Raw genomic sequence first — 22,769 nt, forward strand, 5'->3', positions numbered from 1 at the left:
ATCAAGAATGACTGTGGACGCTGACTGGAAGCATCACTCCCCCTTTCTATTGAGAACAAGTCTCTTGCTTTGTTAGGAGAGGCAAGACACATGTGTGTGAAAACATGAGGAAGTATATTATGCAGCTCAGACAATCCATGTGACAGGTGGGTGGAGAAAAGATGAGAGCTTGTGCTGGGATATTTGGGTACAGCTGCCCAGAGGTTGTGAGAGCTGACCGAATCCTAAAGGAAAGAAGGGAAGGATGAGGACAGCTACAGAGAAGAGAAGAGGGCATTCCGAATGACATAAAAGGGTTGGGGCTTTCTGCAGCTATTCAGTAAATAATGAAGCTTCTTTGAAGAAATCCTCTCAGGAACATCCAGCCTTTCTTTTTATATGAGGTCCATAGAGCCTATTTACCCAGTTCTCTTTGTCCATGGAAATTTTCCTGTCTACCTAAAACGAAAGTCTACCAATCCTTCTCTTCTCTTAGATGAACAGTTAAAAATGAAGCCTTTAAATTATGAGCATGATATTTATGTGTTTAAGAAATGAATTTCTTTAGCACAGTAATTTTAACATTGCCAATTTCATTGTTAATGACTAAATAAATGGCTCCTGCTTTTGGGTTTGGTAAATATTTCTCTCTCCATTATCATTTATTCTCTTGTGGGAGGCATAGACTGTATCATAAACTCAGTACAGAGAATTGTTTTAAGTTTAATTTATTCAATATTTAGTAGAAACTCCCTATAACATCCATTAGGGGAGATAATGGATTTCTTTTGTAGACAGTCTGTACTTCTACTACAGTCATAAAATGAGCATTGTATACACTCTAGACCTGGGTCTGCCCAAGTTCTTAAATTGTGCAGATGTAGAAATAGGCACAAAGACAATTCTCTGCCATTATGTAAACATCCAGCCTTTGTTACCATTTTCACTGTAGAAGAGAAATATCTGCTGTGTGAGACTGAATACCTGGCACCCCTGCAAGTCTACGTGGATGCATATGTTTGGGAGTTAGCAGGGTAAACTGAGTCTGTGACCAGTAACCCAGCAGGCGTGACACAGGCTCACAGAGTCATCAAGTTCATATGTTTCTCCTACAGTGGCAGCAGTAGCAGCAAAAGGAGATAACCCATGGAGTGCCAACGTGTGCCTGCTGCACACCAGAGAAGTGGGCTTTACTGTGTGATCGTGGACGCAAGACTTGGCCACCAATGCTGAGTTGTACTTGGAGAGAAGGTTGTGACTTCCCCCTTCCCTATACCACACACAGCCTCTCCAGCCACGTCCCCCCTTGGAATTTTTTTTTCAAAAATACCTGTCACAATCTGTATTAGTCAGGATTCTCCAGAGAAACAGAATCAACAGAGTATATAGAGAGAGAGTGAGACAAAACAAGATTTATTATGGGAATTGGCTCACGTGATTATGGAGGCCAAGCAGTCCCATGATGTGGTGTCTGTAAGCTAGAGACCCAGGAAAGCCAGTGGTCTAATTCAGCCTGAGTCTGAAGGTCTCAGAACCAGAGGAGAGAGAAAGAATTCACCATTCCTCCACCTTTTTATTCTATTCAGTCTCTCAATGGATTGAGTGATACCTGCCCACACTGGTGAAAGCAAATCTTCTACCAATTCAAATGCTAATCTCTTCCACAAACACCTCACAGACACACCCAAATATAATGTCTTACCAACTATCTGGGCACCCCTTAACCCAGTCAAGTTGACCCATAACATTAACCATCACACCATCTCATTTATTTAATATTTACTTCCATTATCTTGCTTAAAATATGCTGTCTCCCTCTCTTAAAATGCAAACGCCATGAGAGCAGGGACTCTTGGCTTTTTCCCCAGTTACTAGTACACTGCCTATAACTCAATAGTTAGTGAAGAATGAATGAATGGTCCTCCGGTACCTATGAAAGCGCCTAGAACATGGTACTCACTAAATAATTGCTGAATGAATAAGGGTTAACATATTTTATCTCATTTAATCCTACAGGTAGACATTATTATCCCAATTTTACAGACAAGAAAACTGAGACTCAAAGGGGTCCAGTAGCGTGCTCAGGGTCATGTGCATGGTTAACAGTGGAGAGAGAAGGCAAACCGAGTTCTATTTCATGCCAAAGCTCTTATAACAATGCTAGGTTGATTGGGATTGCTTAATATGGCATTTGGAAAGAGATCCATTGAGAATGCATAGATTTATTGATATCTATATGTACATTTAAATACAACTTGTAAACACTAGTGGCCTGGAGAAAAAAAAAAATTAATCTGGTTCAGCTTCTCTTTTTTAGTTACCCCAATCCTCAGATGGATTCTGCATCATCAAAGTGTATTAAACAAATATTTATTGAGCATCTATTATGTGTCAAGCACAGTTCTATATATAGCAGGAGACACTAGTGAACAAAAACTGTGTTTTCTTCTGTTCCAGAATCTTGACTCCTTACATTTTATTTGCCTTGGTAGCCTTAAAACCCAATTTTCTTCTCCACAGTCCTGTGAAATTCTGGGGAGCTTTGCTTGGTTTCTCTGTGCTTTAGTTGAGGCTCTCTGCTTTGTGAGAGCCTCATCTGGCTCCATCTTAGGAATCATCGAAGGCCTCAAGAGGAAAAGTACTGAAGAAAGTCTGGCTCACATCAACATTTCCCCTTCTCTCTGAGATGTTGGTCCCACAAGTCTGACTGCCTTGGTATCTATCTATGCCTTCTCCAAGGGTTTTTCTGTATTGTATTCAGCTATTCTAGTTATTTTCAGTAGGAGGGCTTATCTGTTTCTCTGATATGAGTTAGACCATAATAATCAGAGGCAGATATCTTCTGTTTCTCTTTAATCTTCAATAACATGGTCATATTTGCCGCTGCACATCTGAGCATTTCAGTATACAGCTGAGGAGGCTCATGTTCACATAGCCTTTTCCATAGTCATGCAACCTTCCATTCACCTTTTCTTCACTGTTCTTCACAGCTCTGGCTACACTGACTACCTTTCTCCCGCTGACCTGTACCCACCTAAACCATTATCCCTTAACCTTTTTTTTTTTTTTTTTTTTTTTTTTGATACAGAGTCTTGCTCTGTCGCCCAGGCTGGAGTGCAGTGGCACAATCTCAGCTCACTGCAACCTCCACCTCCCAGGTTCAAGCGATTCTCCTGCCTCAGCCTCCTGAGTAGCTGGGACTACAGGTGCGTGCCACCACACCTGGCTAATTTTTTGTATTTTTCGTAGAGACAGGGTTTCACTGTGTTAGCCAGGATGGTCTTAATCTCCTGACCTCATGATCTGCCCTCCTCGGCCTCCCAAAGTGCTGGGATTACAGGTGTGAGCCACCGTGCCCAGCCCATTATCCCCTAACCTTAACCATCAAATCCCCGCATCCCTCTTGGCTTTAAATGAATGGTTATGCTGAGCTTCTGCTGCTGCCAAAGGAAATTGACTCTTCCCACCGACTGATACCATCTTACCATACACTTCTGTCCAGCATGGCAGAGGACACTGTGGAGGAAACTTACATGATCTATAGATACCATAGACACCAAATGCTTCCGTTAGAGTTAAGTGTCATTGCCACTCCCACTGAGGTGAGTCTGAGAACACTGAACCCTAGGATTTCCCTGATCTTGGGGCAACAGAAGCAGCCCCCTCTCCTTTGCTAGAAGAAAGCAGCCTCCCATTACCTGGGTATCACAGGAAGTCCTAACCTGAGGGGACTACTTACAAGATGACTTTTGTCCTTCACAAGATGCATCCTCACATCCCCTCATTGCCTCCAGCCCACTAGTTAAGGTCCATTCTCTGCAAAACCCCAGAGAAGGAAAAGAAGTCCCATTGCAAAGGCAGTTGATGAAAGTTGTTCACCTAGTATTTGGTGACTGGTTTACTTGCCAAGAGTCGAAGGGCCTAATACTTACCAGCAGAAGTCAGAGAAACACATATGGGGCCGGATCTTGAGAGTGTGGGGTCAGGAGGTGTGGGTATTATACATAAGAGTGACCAGGGAAAGTCTCCTGACACTCTCCTACAACTCACTGTCCTCAAAAGACAATTGTGCCTATCCTAATAATGCTGGTCAGAAGTTTCTTGAAACTTGGACAAGATGACAGCCTACAGTCAATGAGGGAAAGATGCCATATTTGCCATGGCGTGGTATTGAGGAAGGAGTCAGACCATCCAGGGAGGATTTATTATGCAAAACCAGAGGCCCTGATCTTGTTCCATGTGAGGCCAAGAGGATATGCCCTTTATACAAAAATAAGAAACTCACTGGTAAGGGGCCACCAACAATGTTGGGACTCTCACTAGTGATTGTCTTCCATGGTCTATGGTTCAAAGTAGGAAATGCTGCCACAGAACTGACCTCTCTAACACTACTGAAGATGAAGATATTTTGGATGAAGATATTTTTGGGTAGCAGAGGCCAAGTAGCAGCATTCAGCCATCAAAGTGAATATGACTACCACAAAGTGAATATGACTACCTTATGGCAGCAAGGCCAAGGCGCCAGCCAGGGTCCTGTACACACAGCGTATTTCTAGAGGAAAGATAGATGAGTACCCACTGTGAATATTTCTTGACTTGTGTAACCAGAAAAAAAATATTAAGAGAAGGTAAGCTGAAATCGGATGTCTGCTGCCAAAAAGAAAAATGATAATCCCTCACCTAGCTCCCAGATTTGAGTCAGTTCTCAGGCCCCTGGCCTAGTGATTGCAGGGGAGGCTGAGCCCCCTTGGAAAAAAAAAGCTCTGCAATGCCACCAACCTTCTCCCAAAGGGACCTGTGTAACTTTACACTAAGAAAATGGAAATATACAGATTTTTCAGGGTATACAGGGTCTAACCTTACAATGACATCAGCAGAACCTGAAATTCCATGATGACAGCTAATTAGGATGGGAAATTATGGAGGCAGGTGATAAATGGAGTTCTTGTCAAGGCAGGCTCAACAGTGATGATGAGGGTCTTAGGATTCACCCTGTTGTTGCTTCCTCAGTTCCAGTATGCTTAATAGGAAAGGATAGACTTAGCAGCTGGTAGAGCCCTCATGATTTGTTTTCCTGACCTGTGAAATAAAAACCAGGAAGGAAGAAACAAATGGAAACCCAGAAAGTGCTCATTCCCACCTAAGATAGCAAATCAAAGAAACACCCTATTCCAGTGAAATGACTGAGATTGATGCCACTCTCAAGAACTCAGCAAATGCAGGGGTGGTCATCCCCATCATATCCCCCCGATTCAATCCATCTACATGGTCTCTGCAAAAAATAGGTGGATTTTCATAAATAACAGCAGACTACCGAAATGTTATCTAAGTCGTAGGCCCAATTGTATGTAGCTGCCGATTTGGATGTGGTATCTTTACTGGAACAGATCAGCACAGCCTTTGGTACCTGGGTTGTGGCTATCCATCTGGCAAACAAGTCATCTTCAAACCTCCTCAGGAAGGATGGTCAAGGTCAGTTCTGCTTTACTAGGAAAGGATATGAGTACACATTCACTGTCTTTCCCCAAGGCTATATGCATTCTCTTGCTCTCTGTCACCTTGACATATCATGCTGGTATACTATATTGTTGACACTATGCTAGTTGGACTTGGTGAACAGGAAGTGGCCGGTACTCTGGATGTCATAGTAAAACACATAAAGGTGAAACATAAATCATTTACAGTATCAAAGTCCTGCCATATCGTTGAAGATCTTAGGAGTCCCATGGTTTGCAGCATCCTAAGGCGAACAATTACCCCTATGAAAAGGTATATTGTTTGGTGGGCCACTTTGGATTTTTGGAGGCAGCCAATATTGCACTTGAGATTATTTCTTTGACTCATTTCTTGGGTCATTAAAGGTCTACCAGTGTTGAGTGGGATCCAAAGCATAAGAAAACTGCAGACATTCTAGGCTTCAGGACAATGCACTCTGCTGTTGAGGCCATATAACTCAACAGATCCAACAGTGCTTGGGGTATCCATGGTAGAAAAGGATGCTATAGGAAATCTTGGACAAACCCTAATAGATTTGCGGTACAGAATGGATAGGGTTCTGGAGAAAGGCATGTCTACTCCATTCAAGAGACTATTTATTGTTTAATTACTCACTGCTCAAAAAAACAGCTTCTGATGTGATAAGGGGTCAAGAGAAATCAAGCACCTGAAAGTGGGACATGAAGTGATTATATGATAGGCGTTTCCTATTATGAGCTGGACATTGTCAGATCCAACAAGTTGGTAAGGTATGATGGAAATGGTGTATTCAGGACCAGGTCTGAGCAAGTCCAGAGGGTGGCTCAGGGCTCTATGTTAGCTACCTCTGCTGTCCTGACACATCTCTCAGCTCACATGTATAAATATGGGGGCAGGAGGGAGGGAACTCTAGGATTCACTGATGAAGGAGGAACGAGACAGCTCATTCCTGGTTCATGCATAGATTGGTTCAGATAATCAATGCTGCCTGAGAGTGGACAGCTGTCAACACTACCACTCAACTCAGTGGTGACCCTAAAGGACAGTGATGAAGGGAAACCCTCCCAGAGGGTAGAGCTGTGAGCAGTATGCTTGTTTGTCCACTTTGTATTCCAGGAGAAGTGGTATGAGATAAGGATATACATGGACTCCTGTGTAGTGGCAAATAACTTGGCTGGTGTTGATCTGGGGTTTAGAAGGGGCAAGTTTAGATGACCAGAGACAAAGTGGTCTGGGAAGAAGCATGTAGATGAACTGTTGGAAGTGGCCACAAAATGTGCAGATCTTTGGGTCTCACATCAATGCCACTAGAGAAGATCCGGCACAGACGGGACACTCACTAACCAGGTAGATGGGAGGAACCGGCTGGTAGATGTCAGTCATCCTCTGTCCCAGCCACCCCAATGCTTACACAACAGATCCTTGAATGGAGAGTGGCCATAGTGGCAGGGAAGGCCATTATTCAAGGCCTCATCCATCATCCAGCATGGACTCCTTTTCACCAAGACAGCTGGTACATTTATTATTTATTTATTTATTAGCAAATAAATAAATGTATTAGATCAGACCACTTCCACCTAGAGGGGGCAGAGTTCATCTTTACCAGAATTTACCTCTATTCTGAATATGAGTTTGCCTTCTCTTTTCTGCTGCAGTGCCTCTGAGAGCACCACTACCCACAGATGTGCAGGGCACCTGACGTACTGACATGAAATCCTGAGACAGCACCACTGTCAGTGGAACCTGTTTCACTGTGAGGGAGGCATAAGAGTGAGTGCAGGACCACAGGATCTACCATCCTACCACATACCACAACCCTGAAAGAGGCTCCCTGACTGATTGATGCCTCTTAAAGGCTTAGCTAAGCTACCTGAGGGACAACACCCTATAGGGTGGAGGTACTTCCTCTAAGATGTAAGGTGTGTATTGAACTGACCGTTGCATGAAAGTACATCCCCAATGGCCAGAATACGTGAGTCTGTGAACCAAGGGGCAGAAGTAGGATTAACTCCTCTCACCATCACTCTGAGTGACCCACTTTGGGAATTTGAACTTCTCTTCCCTCCAATTACTGACTCTGAGATTAGAAATCATATTCTCCTAGAAAAGAAGTGTTTCCACTAGGGAATATGGCAGTGGTTCCACTAAACCTAAAGCTGTGAAGGCCATCAGGTCACTTTGGGCTCACGTTCATAGACCAGCAGGCAGAGAAGGGGGTAATGGAGGCAGGAGTGGGTATATGCATAGTGGGTATTCCTTGGTGCCTGTCTTTGGTTTTCCAAGCCCAGTAATAGTGGTGTGGCTGCACAGCCAGGGGCTAGCAATGGAAACACACAAAAGGGTTTAAACTGCTCACCAAGTTACTGGGTTGCTTTACCTGGTAAACAACCTAAATCACATAGGCGCTACTGAGAGTAGGGGAAATCTAAAATGGGTAATGGGGAAGGGACATGAGGAATTAATTACAGCTGGCTTAATCAGAACTGGCTGTATCTGCTGGTACTTTAGCATGGGACATGTACTTTATGTTGCCTAGGCTGGCCTTGAACTCCTGGGCTCAAACGATCCTCCCACCTCAGCCTCTGGAGTAGCTGGGACTACAGGCGCATGCCATCATATTCAGCAGGATGTACACTTTTAAAGTGTGGGATCTGCTGTCACCTTGAGGATGTGCTAACTGGGTTGACTTCATGTCGGGCGTGGGTAGATCTGAGCAGGGCAAGGAAGACTGCAGGAGATGCTTGGCATGCCCCACACCATGTCATGCCCTTTGCCCGTCTCTGATTTCAGCCGTAGCTGCAGTGGGTAGCTCCATGCAAACTCACACTCAAGCCAGTTTCGCTTTCTGCTGCAGGGCCTTCTCAGAAGACTTCCCAGCCCATTTGGCCCAGGCTCAACACAGCCCAGAAGTGCAGGGGCATTACCACGCCAGGGGCAATCCTCCAGCAGTGGGAGATATGAGCCTGTGGATAAATGGTCCCACCTCCCATCACTCAGATGAGAAACACCAAGAGGCTTCCTGTACCTTTCTCAGAGGCCACAGCAGGATCAATCCCTCGCTGCACACAGCAGCCATCTCAATAATGCACCATTCTATTAGTGTCTCTCCTTCCCTGTCCCACCCTCCCTGCTCTCTCACTCCTACCTCCAGGATTTTCCTCCCACATGACGTAACTGCTCCCAAGCCCTGCCCCATGTTCTATTTTCAAGAGTTCCCAAACAAAGGCTATAGCTGCACCTGCAAAAGAAGAGGCTACTTGTTAATATGTGATATAAGCCAGAAAAGCAAGAGTCCACCCAAAGTCAGAGGAGAAGAATTGAGAAGAGTAAGGTGGGGGTGGGTATATTATGTGTATGAGGGAGCATTCGGTAACTTCAACCTACCAAGTGCAGTTCATTCAATAAGCCAGTAATATAGGGTTTTAGAGCTGGCAATGTGAGGTATAACATACAAAAGCTTAGAAAGGCATAGGGAGATATCTATCTTTCTCCTTTGCTTTGAGAGCAGGTGCTTGCATCAGCTCTGTGTGTGTGTGTGTGTGTATTTACACACACATGTACACTAGACTATAAAAAGAAATCACGACATCCATACGGAGGAACCTGGTTATCTGACCACAGAAACTTTCTCAAGGCCTCACTAGGGGAAGATAGCCTCGCTACAAGCCAAAGACCCAAGAGGAAAAAGCCCCTGGAGTGAATAAAGTGTCTGATAAACCTAAACATATGTGGTAACTGTAGAAATAAGTCCTTTTTCATCTATAGAGGGAGAGAAGTTGCATATCTTAATCATGTCTACTCTTGCCCACACTTTCACGAACCACTTATACGCCTTGTGAAACATCAATGTTCCATGAAACGCAGTTTGGAAACCTGAGCTAAACTCTTGCCTTTCTTCTAGGGAATCTCCACTCAGTCATCTCTAACAGATGGGACCCCTTCACTTTGCTAGGATATCCCAGAGGAGACCAGAGCAGAATTCCCTGTGAAGACGTTGCAATGCTGCACCACTTTGACACAGACGAATATTGCCTTAATGCTTTCTCATTGTAGCTCAATCCTCATTCCTCTTGTCCTAATCTCACTGGGAACAATAAGAAGCCGCCATCATTTTATGTTATACTTTTATATACCCTAAGGTTATTAATGATTAATGAGAATTAAAGGAAGCTGAGAATATATAAAGCATTTCTTATTTGCAGTTTTTCACTCAATTTGATATACAGACTGTGTATATCAAATAGACATACAGACTGTGCTACAATATTTTTTCTCTTATTGGTAGGGGCTAAATCAGTCTCCCCTCCCCCTGCAAAAAAGAGATGTTGAAACCTAAACTCTCAGTACCTCAGAACTGACTTCATTAGGAAACAGGATTGTTGCAAATGTATACTTAAATTAAGATGAGGTCATACTGGAGTAGGGTGGGCCCTGATCTAACATGACTGATGTCCTTACAGAAAGACAGCCACGGACCAGGTACGGTGGCTCATGCCTGTAATCCCAACACTCTGGGAGGCCGAGGCGGGTGAATCACGAGGTCAGGAGTTTGAGACCAGCCTGGCCAAGATGATGAAACCCAGTCTCTACTAAAACACACACACACAAAAAAATTAGTTAGGCACGGTGGCAGGCACCTGTAACCCCAGCTACTCGGGAGGCTGAGGCAGGAGAATCGCTTGAACCTCGGAGGCAGAGGTTGCAGTGAGCTGAGATCACACCATTGCACTCTAGCCAGGGTGACAGAGCAAGACTCTGTCTCAAAAAAACAAAAAACAAAAAGCAAACAAACAAAAACAAGAAAAGAATGAAAGACAGCCCCATGAAAACAGAGACACACACAGGGAAAATGCCATGTGACAACAGAGTCAAGAGACTGAGGTTATACAGCTGCAAGCCAAGAAATGCCAAAGATTGCCCACAAACCACCGGAAGCTAGCAGAGGCATGGAACCCCCTACAGGTTTCAGAGGGAGCATGGCCATGCCAACACCTTGATTTTGGACTTCCAGCCTCCAGAACTGTGAGAAATTAAATTTCTGTTGTTTTAAGCCACCCAATTTGAAGTACTTTCATTATGGCAACCCTAAGAAACTAATACATTTACATAAACTATTTCTCTTTGATGAAGTACCTAAGATGTGTGGATCAGGATAAAAGTATGTCTCTATTTTTCACCCATTTTCTCCCTTTTTGAGGGACTTTGACAGTTTCTGAATTAAGAGGCTATTTTTAGGAATAGTAACGTATGTATCAATTTTGGATATATTTAATTATAATTTGTAAATGAGCAGCACTACTTTCAAAAAGGTTCTGTCCCACATCCATCTGCGATTCAAAGAGATACCGAACTGACTGATACCCACTACCTCTGCGGGCCTTAACAGATACACAATTTTCCCTAAGAATAGCAGAGCATTATTCTAAAATTAAAATAATCACTAAAGCTGGGTGACAGAATGCCTTTATGTGGGGCCTCTACAGTCCTGGCTATGCCAGATTTAATTAAGGAGTTTTATTTGCATCAATAAATTGTTATCCAAGGTAAAATAAAAGTTATTCGATTTGTTCACACTCAATTTCATTTAGGTGTACAATTAGTAGTTTAAGTCTATTGCAAAATAATTCAGCCAAGAAATCAATTTTAGCACCTACAAAAAAGCCCAACCAGGCTATAATTACAGTCTTCCAAATGCTAATTGCATACAGTTTTGGATGGGAAATATACATATATCTGTATCTCATCTTACTGTTTACCACCAAAAAGTTATACTTGCATAAAACATGGGGAAATTATCTATATTATTTATGACTCTCAAAAGGTTAGAATGCTCCTTTTAAAGCCCGTTTGGATTGGCTCATATTAGTAATTAATTGTCTTCTCTAGCTATATTTGTACCTCTTATTCTTCTTGTGCACTCAAAAGCTAAAATGGGTTGGGCAGAAAGCTCCACAGGCATCAGGGACCAGAGATAAAAGTAGGAACTGGGACCTCAGGAAGAGTCTGGGCATCTCTGGGGCTTCAGTTGTCTAGAGTGTCAGTTTTCTTGGCTGGACAGCCACTTCTCAATGATCTCATCCACAAGAAGAAAGGTCCTGAGTTGGGGAATAACCCCTCTATGGAGTAATTGGTGAAAACAAAGTTTGTTTCTAAGTAGAAAATTAGATATACACTCCAGGCCATCCATAAAGTGACATGCTTGATAAACAATGAGAAGTTAGCAACATTCAACAGGTTGTTCTGGGAATTTTAATGTCCTCTAGACCATTCTGTATCTAAAAATTATGGGTAAATACTTTGGAGCAATTTAAGAATGCAAAAGCAGTGCACATTTGAGTTGGATTTTGCTATTTTGACAATATTATCTCACTCTCTGACAAAACCACACTCACTGTGACAATGATGTCTTGCATTTGTATGGCCAGTCACAGTTTATGAAGGTCCAACACATTCTTCCTGGGAGGTAGACTTGCAAGTGATTATTACTATCATGCTATTTCACAGTTGAAGAGGACACTGGGTGAATTGAAAAAGAAACTGAAGTTTGGAGAAACTGGGTAATTCAACCAAGGCCCCATAGCTACTCCAGCTCCACATTCTGTCATTATGCATATTTGACATTTGCATTTCAAAAGCAATGGTGAATATCACAACAAATACAAGTGCATTATTTTCTTTAATGTAAAGGGTTCTTTTATACATTATTCACTGTACCATACAATGCCTTCTTTCCTGGGCTGTGGAGAGAAAGTTCTTAATGTCTTAGCACCATAAAGAACTGCTCTTCTGAGCACTGGAGCAGTTACCCATTCACATAGCTCATTATCTTTCTGGAAAAATGGATGTATTTCCTTCTGGATCACCTTTACTTGTAATGACACCTACATGTCTCTCCAAGGTGCCCTGGTTTTGAAAGGAGAAAATAAGGATTCACTCAGAGATGAATATGGAAAAGCTAGGTGGAATGGGTAGTAGTGAGGACAAGAAGGTGTCAGCTTCATGGTCACAAATCATGGTGATTTCATGTGACTGATCCTAAGTTTGCAGAGAGATGTTGATGAATGCAGTGTGCCCAGAAGAGGAATGGTGAGTAGTTGGGAAAGAATTCTTATGAGAAGCTGTTGAAGGAACTGGGAAGTGTTTACTCCAGATTGGAGAAGTCTCAGGAGCCATGATACCTGTCTTCTCTTATGTGGAGAGCCAACATATAGAGAGGCAGGGGGAGGTTTTTGGTGGATGCATGGGGCATAGTGAGATCATTGGGAAAAGACCACCAGGAAGGAAAGTTCACTTCAATTTAAGAAAAGGTCTTCTAACAATTACAGTGACAAACCATGGTCAGAGTGTCTTGTGGAGCTTCCCATCCTTGACTGGAAGTACACAAGGAATGACTAGACACCTGTCAAAAAGAGCACCATATGAGAGTTTCAGCCAAGTGGCCCTGAGATATCTTCTAACCCTAAATGCTGATGATTCTAAGAATAAGTCCTGCTCGGCTCCCTGGTTTCACTATTCATTGGTGTTTGATAGAGACCTCTCTACAGAGCACCTACCATGATCTCAGGGCCATGTTATAGTATCACTCCTTAAGCTTGTTCTTTCGACTCTGGCTGCTTGCCTCTGAAGAGTACTACCAAACCCTGAAGGAACCACGAAGGGCAGATGGGAAATCCTTATTAATTGTTGATGTACTAATTATTTTACTCAGTAGACTTTTGTATCCTCTGCATACCTCAGTTGGTAGGCACTCAATAAAGTCTTGATGGGTGAGTGAATAAGTGCCTGTGTGTATGAGTCTGAATGTTTTAACAGCTAATTATGAAAACAATATTCCAGGCTTCAAGGAAAAAAGAGAAGGGCAAGAATACAGAAAACCTTTTGAACTCTTTAAAGCAGGTGCAAGTTAGAAATTAATTAGCAACAATTGTTTGTGTTTTTAAAAAATATTCTTAGCAAACTAGAAATAGAAAATTTTTCTTAGACTGTTTTTAAAGACTTAAATATAGCGTATGTCATATTAGTCAAATATTAAAAGCAACTCCTTTAAAGTCAAATAAAGCAAAAATGTTTGCCAGTGCCATTTATAGTGAACATTCTACTGAAGGGTCCTACATTGTGCAATAAGACAAGAAAAAGAAAAAACAGTATAAGAACTACAAATTTAAAAACAAAACTGGCATTATTTCCAGATAATATGATTGTCTTTCCCAGAAAAAATCCAAATACATCTGAGATTCGTAAGGTTTCTAGATATAAATTTGATATAAAAAAGTCAACTGCATATCTATACACCAGTTATTAATTGTTAAAAAATTAAAAATTACTACTTATAAAAGCAACCAAACCATAAAATACCTAGCAATAAATATAACAAAATATTAAAGGACTTTTAGGCAAATATTTAAATTCTCTCAGTGACTCCTGGTGGAAGAATAAGTAGTTTTAATCATGTTATAAAAATAGCATTATCTAATAAGGTTAAACATATGCATTTCCTATCATTTAGGAATTCTATTCTCAGGAATATATCACAGAAGAGTACTTTTTCATGTACACAAAAATATACATACAGAAATCCTTATATCAGCATTGTAATAGCAAAACTGGAAAACAACGTCCGTCAGTATCAAATGTCCACCAAAAATAAAAAGGATAAATATATTACAGCATAAATAATACTAATCATGATGATGATGATAAAGGCGGTGAGAGAAAACTGCAAGGTGATGGATGTGTCTATGACCTTGATGGTAGTGATGGTTTCACGGGTGCATACTTACCCTCAAAATCCAGTTATATACATTAAATATGCACAACTTTTTAACATTTCAACAATATCTCAATAAAGTGGTTTGAAAATATAGAGAGAGCAAATTCATTCAATGAAATACTACACAATTAAGAAAATGAACGAACCACAGCTACATGCTCTAGAATGTATTAATCTCAGATATAAAACATGGAATGAAAGAAGCAAAGAAATAAAGATTATATATGATGTGCAAAAAAAGCAAAACTAGACAATTTGTTATTTGGACATACATATGTATGTGATAAAACTACAATAAAAAGTATAAATTGATTAAAACAAAATTTAGGATAGTGGTGAATTTTTGTGGGGATATAGAGGAACTTCATTGGGAAAGAGCTTCAGGTATCTTCAAAGATATTGATGGTGCACTATTTATTAGGTTGGGAGGTGGGTACATAAGTGTTTGATTTCTTATTTATACTTTCATCTGTGACATATTTTTCAACTCTGTAGAGTCTCTTTCAGGAAATGCTTTTAAACCCAGCATGGTATGTATCTATTCATTCCACTAATGGTGCATTGCTGAATAATATTTATTCTAGAATGACCAAAAATACAACTGGGGTGGCATAGACTTTAAGTTTTAAATATAAAGATTAAGAATTAGTTTGAGGATATTATATAGGAAGCAAGCTATGTCTCATATTTAATAATATTCAGAATATGTCATAAGGCAATACTTCAGCTTATGTGTGGGCTACATATGAACTTCTCAGGATTCTTGGTTGCAAACAACAGGAACCAACACTGGTCAACCTAAGGAAAAAAAAAGTTTCTCAGATGGCTGTGAAGTAACTCACACATCTGGGGGTAAGCTAAGTCTGGAGAGCTGGGGTCGAAAACCAGACTGATGGAAACTTGTGAAGGCCACATCCCAGGAATCGGTCAGTTGCCACCATAGCTAGGAACCCTGAGCTGCCCCTGTGTCCTCTCACCTTTACTCTAGATTCAGGTCTGTGATGGGCTTAAGTTACACATCTATGTTTCAGTCACACTTCTATGTTTAAGTCACACGTCTATGTTTTTGCTGCCAGGTTTCAGTATGAACAAATATCTAATCTTTTTCAATTTCTGGATTATATAAACTTAGGAAGGGAATTCAAGTGATAGGCACTGCAGATGGATGGGTGAATGAATGAATGAATGAATGAATGAATGAATGAAAAGTGGAGACGAAGGGAGGCATGAGAGAGCAAGGAAGAAGGAAGACTAAAAATTATCTGCAGTGCTCATTAAGAATTCTGGCTTCTGAACTTCTAAAACTACTGAATCTTAATTTCTGAAGTTGACAGGCAGAAGAGATTCAACAGAAACTGTCTGTGTTTTTAAGCTGCACCCCAGGTGATGTTTTAAACTTTGAGAATTACTGGCATAAATAATGCAGATCCACAAATCAGAAAGTGTTACTCTTTTTTGTGCCTTTCAGTGACAGTGACTGACTTTGCTCTTTGAAGGTTTGGGGCATGTCCTGAAAGAATTCCAAATGTCTTTTCTTCCTAATCATCTCTTTACCAATTTATGCTCTCTAAGTGCATTTCTTAAAGTTGCATAGCAGCAATTTCAATTTGAGAATTAACAATGCTAGGATTTGAATAGAGTCCTGAGAAAATATTACCTGAGTATCCAAATAAATAATAATACTTGTCACTTTAAATAGCAATGCCTATATGCCAGGCACTGTTCTAAGTCTTTTACATCTCTTATCTGATTTAATCATTCCAACAAACTCTTTGAAGAGTTTCCAGATGATGAAACTGAGGCAGCAAGATCTTAAATAGTCACCCCAGCTAATGACTGAAGTGGCTGATTTGAATGTAGATAATCTGTTCCACGGTCTTGACCATGATTTAATAACCATCTCCGTAAATATGATTTGATTGGACAAAAGTCTTAAAATTATCTTATTGGTAATAAATAATCAAAATAAAAATAGAAGAAAATTTAAAAATAAAGACCACTAAAATGATCTCTTCTTAATTTGGCCTTGGTAAATCTGTTTTCACTGTCTCTGCTCTCAGTGGCTAAACAGCATGTTAACAAAAGTTTTCTACACACTAAGTTCCTATGAACTCACCAAGTTTATCTGGGCTGATTGTTTCTCTCTTTTTTAAAAAACAGTTTTTTGGCAAAGGTGCAGTGGTGGCTCATGCCTGTAATCCCAGTACTTTGAGAGACCGAGGCAGCAGGATCACTTGAGGTCAGGAGTTCGAGACCAGCCTGGCCAACATGGTGATACTCCATCTCTGCTAAAAATTCAAAAAAATTAATTTAAATTTTTCCCTTCTTAAGTTTACATAATCCAGGTGGTGTGTGCCTATAATCCTAGCTACTCGGGAGACTTAGGTGGGAAGATTGCTTGAACCTGGGAAGTGGAGGTTGCAGTGAGCCGAGATCACGACACTGCACTCCAGCCTGGGTGACAGAATGAGATTCCATCTCAAAATAAATAATAGAAGTTTTATTGAGATATAATTGTTATATAATAAACTATACATGTTTGATGTGTACAATTTGATGAGTTTGAACACATGTATGTTCCCTATAAATCATCACCATATATTCAAGGCAATAGACATATCCATCACCTCCAAAAGCTTCCTTGTGTCCCTTTGTTTTTCTGTGTGGTAAGAACATTTTACATGAGATCTGCCCACTTAAGATATTTTTAAGTGCAAATAATACATTATTATTGACTATGGAACAGCATATTTCTATAACTAACTCATCTCACATAACTAAAACTTTATTATACTTATGCAACAACATATCTCTATAACTAATTCATCTTATATAATTAAAACTTTATTTCTAATTCCCTATTTTCTTCTCCCCCCAGCTCCTAGGAACTGTATTCTCAGCTTCTGTTAGTGTGACTGTTTTAGGTACCTCATGTCAGTGGAATCATGCAGTATTTGTCCCTCTGTGACTGGCTTATTTCACTAACATCATGTCCTCAAAAGCCATTCATGTTGTCACATATTTTAGAATGTCCTTCTTTTTAAAAACTGGATAATATTCCATTGTACATATAAACCACATTTTCTTTATCCATTCATCTGTCAATGAACACTCAGGTTGTTTCCGTGTCTTGGCTACTGTGACTGGTATTTCAATGAACATGGATGCAGATATCTTTTTGAGATCGTGATCTCAATTTTGGGAGGCATATACCCAGAAGCGGGATTGCTGAAATCATAAGTTAATTCTATGTATTTTTTGTTTGAGGGTACCATTTTCCACAGCAGCTACACCATTTTACATGCCCACTGATGGTGCAGAGGGGTTCCAGTTCCTCCACACCCTCGCAAGTGACTGTTCCTTGCATTCCCGCACAGCCAGCATCTGCTCGTCTTCAGTGAGCTCCAGATCATCGTTAGTAAGCAGCTTCACTTTTTGGAGCTTCATCTTAGCTTACATCTTTATAGTGTAGCTCTCTCCTGGAGGAGCCTAAGGCAAATCTTTCTCAGCTGCTCTTCCTGATTTGTGTAACTTTCCATAATCCAACTGTTAAGGATTCATCCTAGGTTAAATGTAGTTGATTCTCTTAAAACAGGAATTTAAATCAAATGGAGTATTTTTTCACATATCCTACGTATAAAGTAATTACAAACAGAAATGCGCTATGTCCTCAATAGTCATTCGTGTTGTCACATGTTGTAGAATTTCCTTCTTTAGATGTAAGTTTCCTTCGACGTATGCTAAGATGCAGGGTCAGAACAGGCACAAGTAAGAAAGCAGACATCTGGATGGAATGATACGGCTGAAAGAGCTCATTCAAGAGCCCGCTGAACACTTCCTCCATGTTCAACATAGAGGTCATCTGAGAAAAACAGGATGTGGCTCCTGCCTGCAGTGGCACCTATCACAGTTAGACAAACAACACCAGCCACTGCAATGGAACAAAAGCAGATCATATACGCTAAAGAGTGAAACTGAATATTCCCATAAACAGATGGGAAAAAATGTGGGCTGGATGACAGAAGTGCTGGGTGATTCACACATAGCTGGTTGAACAAACATACCCAACGGGGCCTATTAATGAACAAATGTCAACAGACAGTGAGATCTCTATTGACTCTACCCTCACTGCAGACTTGTCCGACATTTTGATAAATGATTTGGATAAGAAGAGTAACAGTATAATTGATCGAGTCTGTGATATCATGAAACTGGAAGTGATAGTAAACACATTGAATAACAGAAGCAGAATCCTAGATGCCTACAGTATTGGTCTGATCTGCCAGCATGGTCAGTGGGGTGGTGTATCCCAACAAAGGGAGCAGACACACTTCTCCTGACCAGCGCTGCACTGACCACACCTATGGTGGCCCTTCTAGGGCAACTCACTCAAACGGGGAATTTTAAATTAGATCAGATTCTGGGAAGAGTGACCAGGAGAACATGCCTTGAGACCAATGGAACTGAGGGGAGAATAGGCAATCTAGCATAGAGAAGATAGCCTATGGTCAGTTGTTATTTCCATATGTTTAAAAAAATAGATGTGAAATAGGACTTCAACTTATTTGATGTCATTTCACAAGGTTGAACCTCACAGATTTTGACTTTCTAGAATAAGCCTTTCAAAGAGAAAGAAAAAGAATATTGATTTAGTACCTATCCAGCGCCAGAAACTATACTTAGCATTTTACGTCCTTCTTCTAGCAATCAAATAAGATATAAATTATTATCCCATTTTACATACTATTCCATTAATCTATTGCTGAATAACAAACTACTACAAAACTTAGTACCTTAAGGCAACAATTGATTATTCTTATACCTCACCATTTTGTGGGCCAGGAATATGGACAGGATGGAGGAAGAATAGCTTCTCTCTCTCCCGTGGTGTCTGGAGCCTCTTGTGGAATGTCTTAGCTGTTTAAGTAACTCTCTTTCTCCACCCAGCCTCTTCACCTATGGGCTTCCTCACAACATGGCAGACTCAGGGTAGAACTTCTTAGTAGCTCAGGGCTCCAGAAGAGTGAGGCAGATGCTGCCACTCCTTTTAGGTCTAGGCATGGAACCAGGGCAGTATTGCTTCCTCTGTGCTCTGGTGGTTGGTGTAGTCATAGGGCCAGCCCACGTTTAAGAAGAGGGATTAAAAACAATATCAAAATGATTCATGACTGTTTTTAATTCATTACACAGATGAGGAAGTACAGGAAGGTGAAAAGTGGTGGAGCCAGGACTCAAACCACATCTGACCCATTGTCATTTCCTTCCCCCTTCTTATTACCCTCAGTAATGCATCCGTGTATGTGGGCTCAAGGGTCTCCTCTAAGATGACTTTAAACTGTGTGTTTTCATCCCCAGCCTTGCTGCTTAGCTCTATCTCCAGTGGAAACTGCACATCTCCATTTGAATTTCCTGGAGCCAACTCAGACTTATTAGGATGAGGCAAGAATTCAGAATTCATCACAGGACCTATCTCCATCCCAATCTAGGCAAACCAGCAGCTCACCAGTCACACTGGCTCAGAACTTCACTTTGACCTCTGTCCCTGCCCTTTCACTTTTTTCCTGTGTCCAGTCAGTCACCATTGCCAAGGCCTGTAAATTCATGAGCACAACAGTCTTCAAGGCTGCTCAAAGACCAGTTCTGCCTACACCCCCTCCAGCCACCTACCATGCTCACCATCCCCAGCCACACTGCCTGCTGCTCCTCCAAAGCCTCTCCACAGACACCATCTCCCCAGAAGACCATTCTATCAAACATTACTGATATTGTTATGTCTGTTTATTTGATTATTTATTTATTGTCTGTTTCTCCTACTAGAACAATGCTATTCAACAGAAATATATTTTAAGCCACATCTGTAATTTTACATTTTATAGTAGCCACATTTAAAAGGGCCAAAAGAAACAGGTGAAATTAATTTTTTTTTTTTTTTTTTTTTTTTTTTTTTTTTTTGAGACGGAGTCTCGCTCTGTCGCCGGGGCTGGAGCGCAGTGGCCGGATCTCAGCTCACTGCAAGCTCCGCCTCCCGGGTTTACGCCATTCTCCTGCCTCAGCCTCCTGTGTAGCTGGGACTACAGGCGCCCGCCACCTCGCCCGGCTAGTTTTTTGTATTTTTTTAGTAGAGACGGGGTTTCACCGTGTTCGCCAGGATGGTCTCGATCTCCTGACCTCGTGATCCGCCCGTCTCGGCCTCCCAAAGTGCTGGGATTACAGGCTTGAGCCACCGCGCCCGGCCGAAATTAATTTTAAGAATTTATTTCTCTTAATCATGCGTATCAGTCCATTTTCACACTGCTATAAAGATACTACCTGGACTAGGTAACTTATGAAGAAAAACGATTTAATTGATTCACAGTTCCGCATGGCTGGGGAGGCCTCAGGAAACTTACAATCATGGCGGAAGGTGAAGGGGAAGCAAGGCACATCTTACTTGGTGGCAGGCAATAAAGCGCAGGGGAAAATGCTGCTTTTAAACCATCAGATTTCATGAGAACTCCCTCATTAACACGAGAACAGCATGGGGGAAACTGCCCCCATGATCCAATCACTTCCCATCAGTTCCCTCCCTCAACATGTGGGGATTACAACTCTAGATGAGATTTAGGTGAGGACAGAGAGCCAAACCATATCACCATGATATCCAGAGTACTATTATTTCAACATGTAATCGATATGAAAAATCATTAATGAGACACTTTACATTTTTTAGTCTAAATTTTGAAATTGGATGTGTGTTTTGCACTTTGTTTACCTCTCATTCAGACTGGCCACATTTCAAGGGCTTGGTAGCTACACGTGATAGTGGCTGCCATCTTGGACAGCGCAGCTCTAAAACAGAAGCTCTTTGAGGGTGTGCACTTTGTTCTCTGTTCACCTGTCTCTTCAAGGTGCCCTGAATTTTGCCTAACCCTTAAAAAATATTTTCTTACTGCATGTGTGCAGGAATGCAATGAATGAAGTGCACCCCTTGTTTTGATTGTCCCCTACCCCTTCCTCCTGACCTCACAGTGGCAGAAGCCTCCTACCTGTCAAGCATCTACAGGTGTGGCAAGGAACTGCTCCTTTCCAGCTTGAGATGCTCTTCCCACCACCAGTTTCTGTCTTGAGCCTCTTTCCACTGGTGAGAAGCCTCAGAATAAGGCTTGTCTGGTGGCCCCAGCCAATGGACACCTGCCTCTTCCCATCTCTTCCCATAGCACAAGAGTGTGTGACTTTAGTCCTCTCTCCTCACCCCTGTCCTACCCTCCCACTGATCTCCACTCCTCACCTTCATCCTGAGGTCCAGAGCAGAGTCCCTGAGAGCTTGTACTGAGGTTGAAGAATGCTGACCTCTGACTTCTCACTTTTTGAATGAGAAAACCTAGAGTCAGAGGCCTGCGTGGTTTGAATCTGTGCTCACTTTGATTCTGAGGCTCTTTGAGGGACCCCACCTTGCACGTCTGTCCACTGTTTCTGGGACAACCTGGTGCCAGCTTGCAGCCTAGCTCTTAGCCTTGGCTGACAGTTCCAGTCTTTGCATCCCTGAATGTCACATCTTGGGGTGGCACAGAGCACTCTGCTGGCTTGGAGCTTCTCCCCAACTAACGTTTTTGAAAGCTTCTTTGAGATATAATTTACATACCATACAATTCACCCATTAAAGTATATAATTCAATGGATTTTACTGTATTTACAGATATGTGCAACCATCTTCACAGTCAGTTTTCATATCACCTCAAAAAGAAACCTTTTAGTCACTTCCCTATCCTCTCCCCCAGGCCCTGGCAATCATGAATGCACTCTTCATTTCTATGGATTTGCCTATTCTGGATATTTCATATGAATGAAATCATACAGCATGTAGTCTTTAGTGACTGGCTTGTTTTATAGCATAATGTTATCAAGGTTCATCTAGGATGTAGCATGTGTCAGTGCCTCACTCCTTTTGATGGCTGATAATACCCCATTGTGTGGATAGACCCATCACCCATTGATGGACATTCGAGTTTCTCCTGCCTTGTGGCTATTATGAATAACGTTGCTGTGACCATTCATGTAAACCCCTCCACTGATTCTTCCTACCTCTTGCTGCCAGATGAGTCTTCAGCAAGCATTGGAAAGCAGGTCAGTCCACTGTTCCTAACGTCTGCCATTGGTCCTGGCACTGGAGGCCCTTCATCACAGTGGCCTTCTCTACTCCCCCCACCTGGCTGCAGAGAAGCAGTGAAAGGTCGTGGTCAAGGTTAGGGTCTGAAAGCCAGGGCCTTACCTCCCAGCTGGTAGTGAGCTCAGCCAGACAGAAGGCCAGCCCAGGTTCAGGGTTTGGGAAGAACGGCAGCTACTCACTTTGGTTTACTATCAACATGGCAAGGACATGAGGGATGTGCTCCCCAGGGCTGCCCTCTGCTTCTCACAGAGACAGACCCCAGGCTCCAAGAGGCAGCCTGCCAGGCTGAGTGAGCCATTGCCTGAGAAGCAGGGCCCACCACCCTTCTCATACCATTTTAGGCTGGGGAAGGGGCCACAGCAGCTCTTAGGGGTCCACCACCTTAGCACTGCAGTCACA

Source organism: Macaca nemestrina, chromosome 5, assembly GCF_043159975.1.
Source record: "Macaca nemestrina isolate mMacNem1 chromosome 5, mMacNem.hap1, whole genome shotgun sequence".
Lineage (NCBI taxonomy): Eukaryota > Metazoa > Chordata > Mammalia > Primates > Cercopithecidae > Macaca > Macaca nemestrina.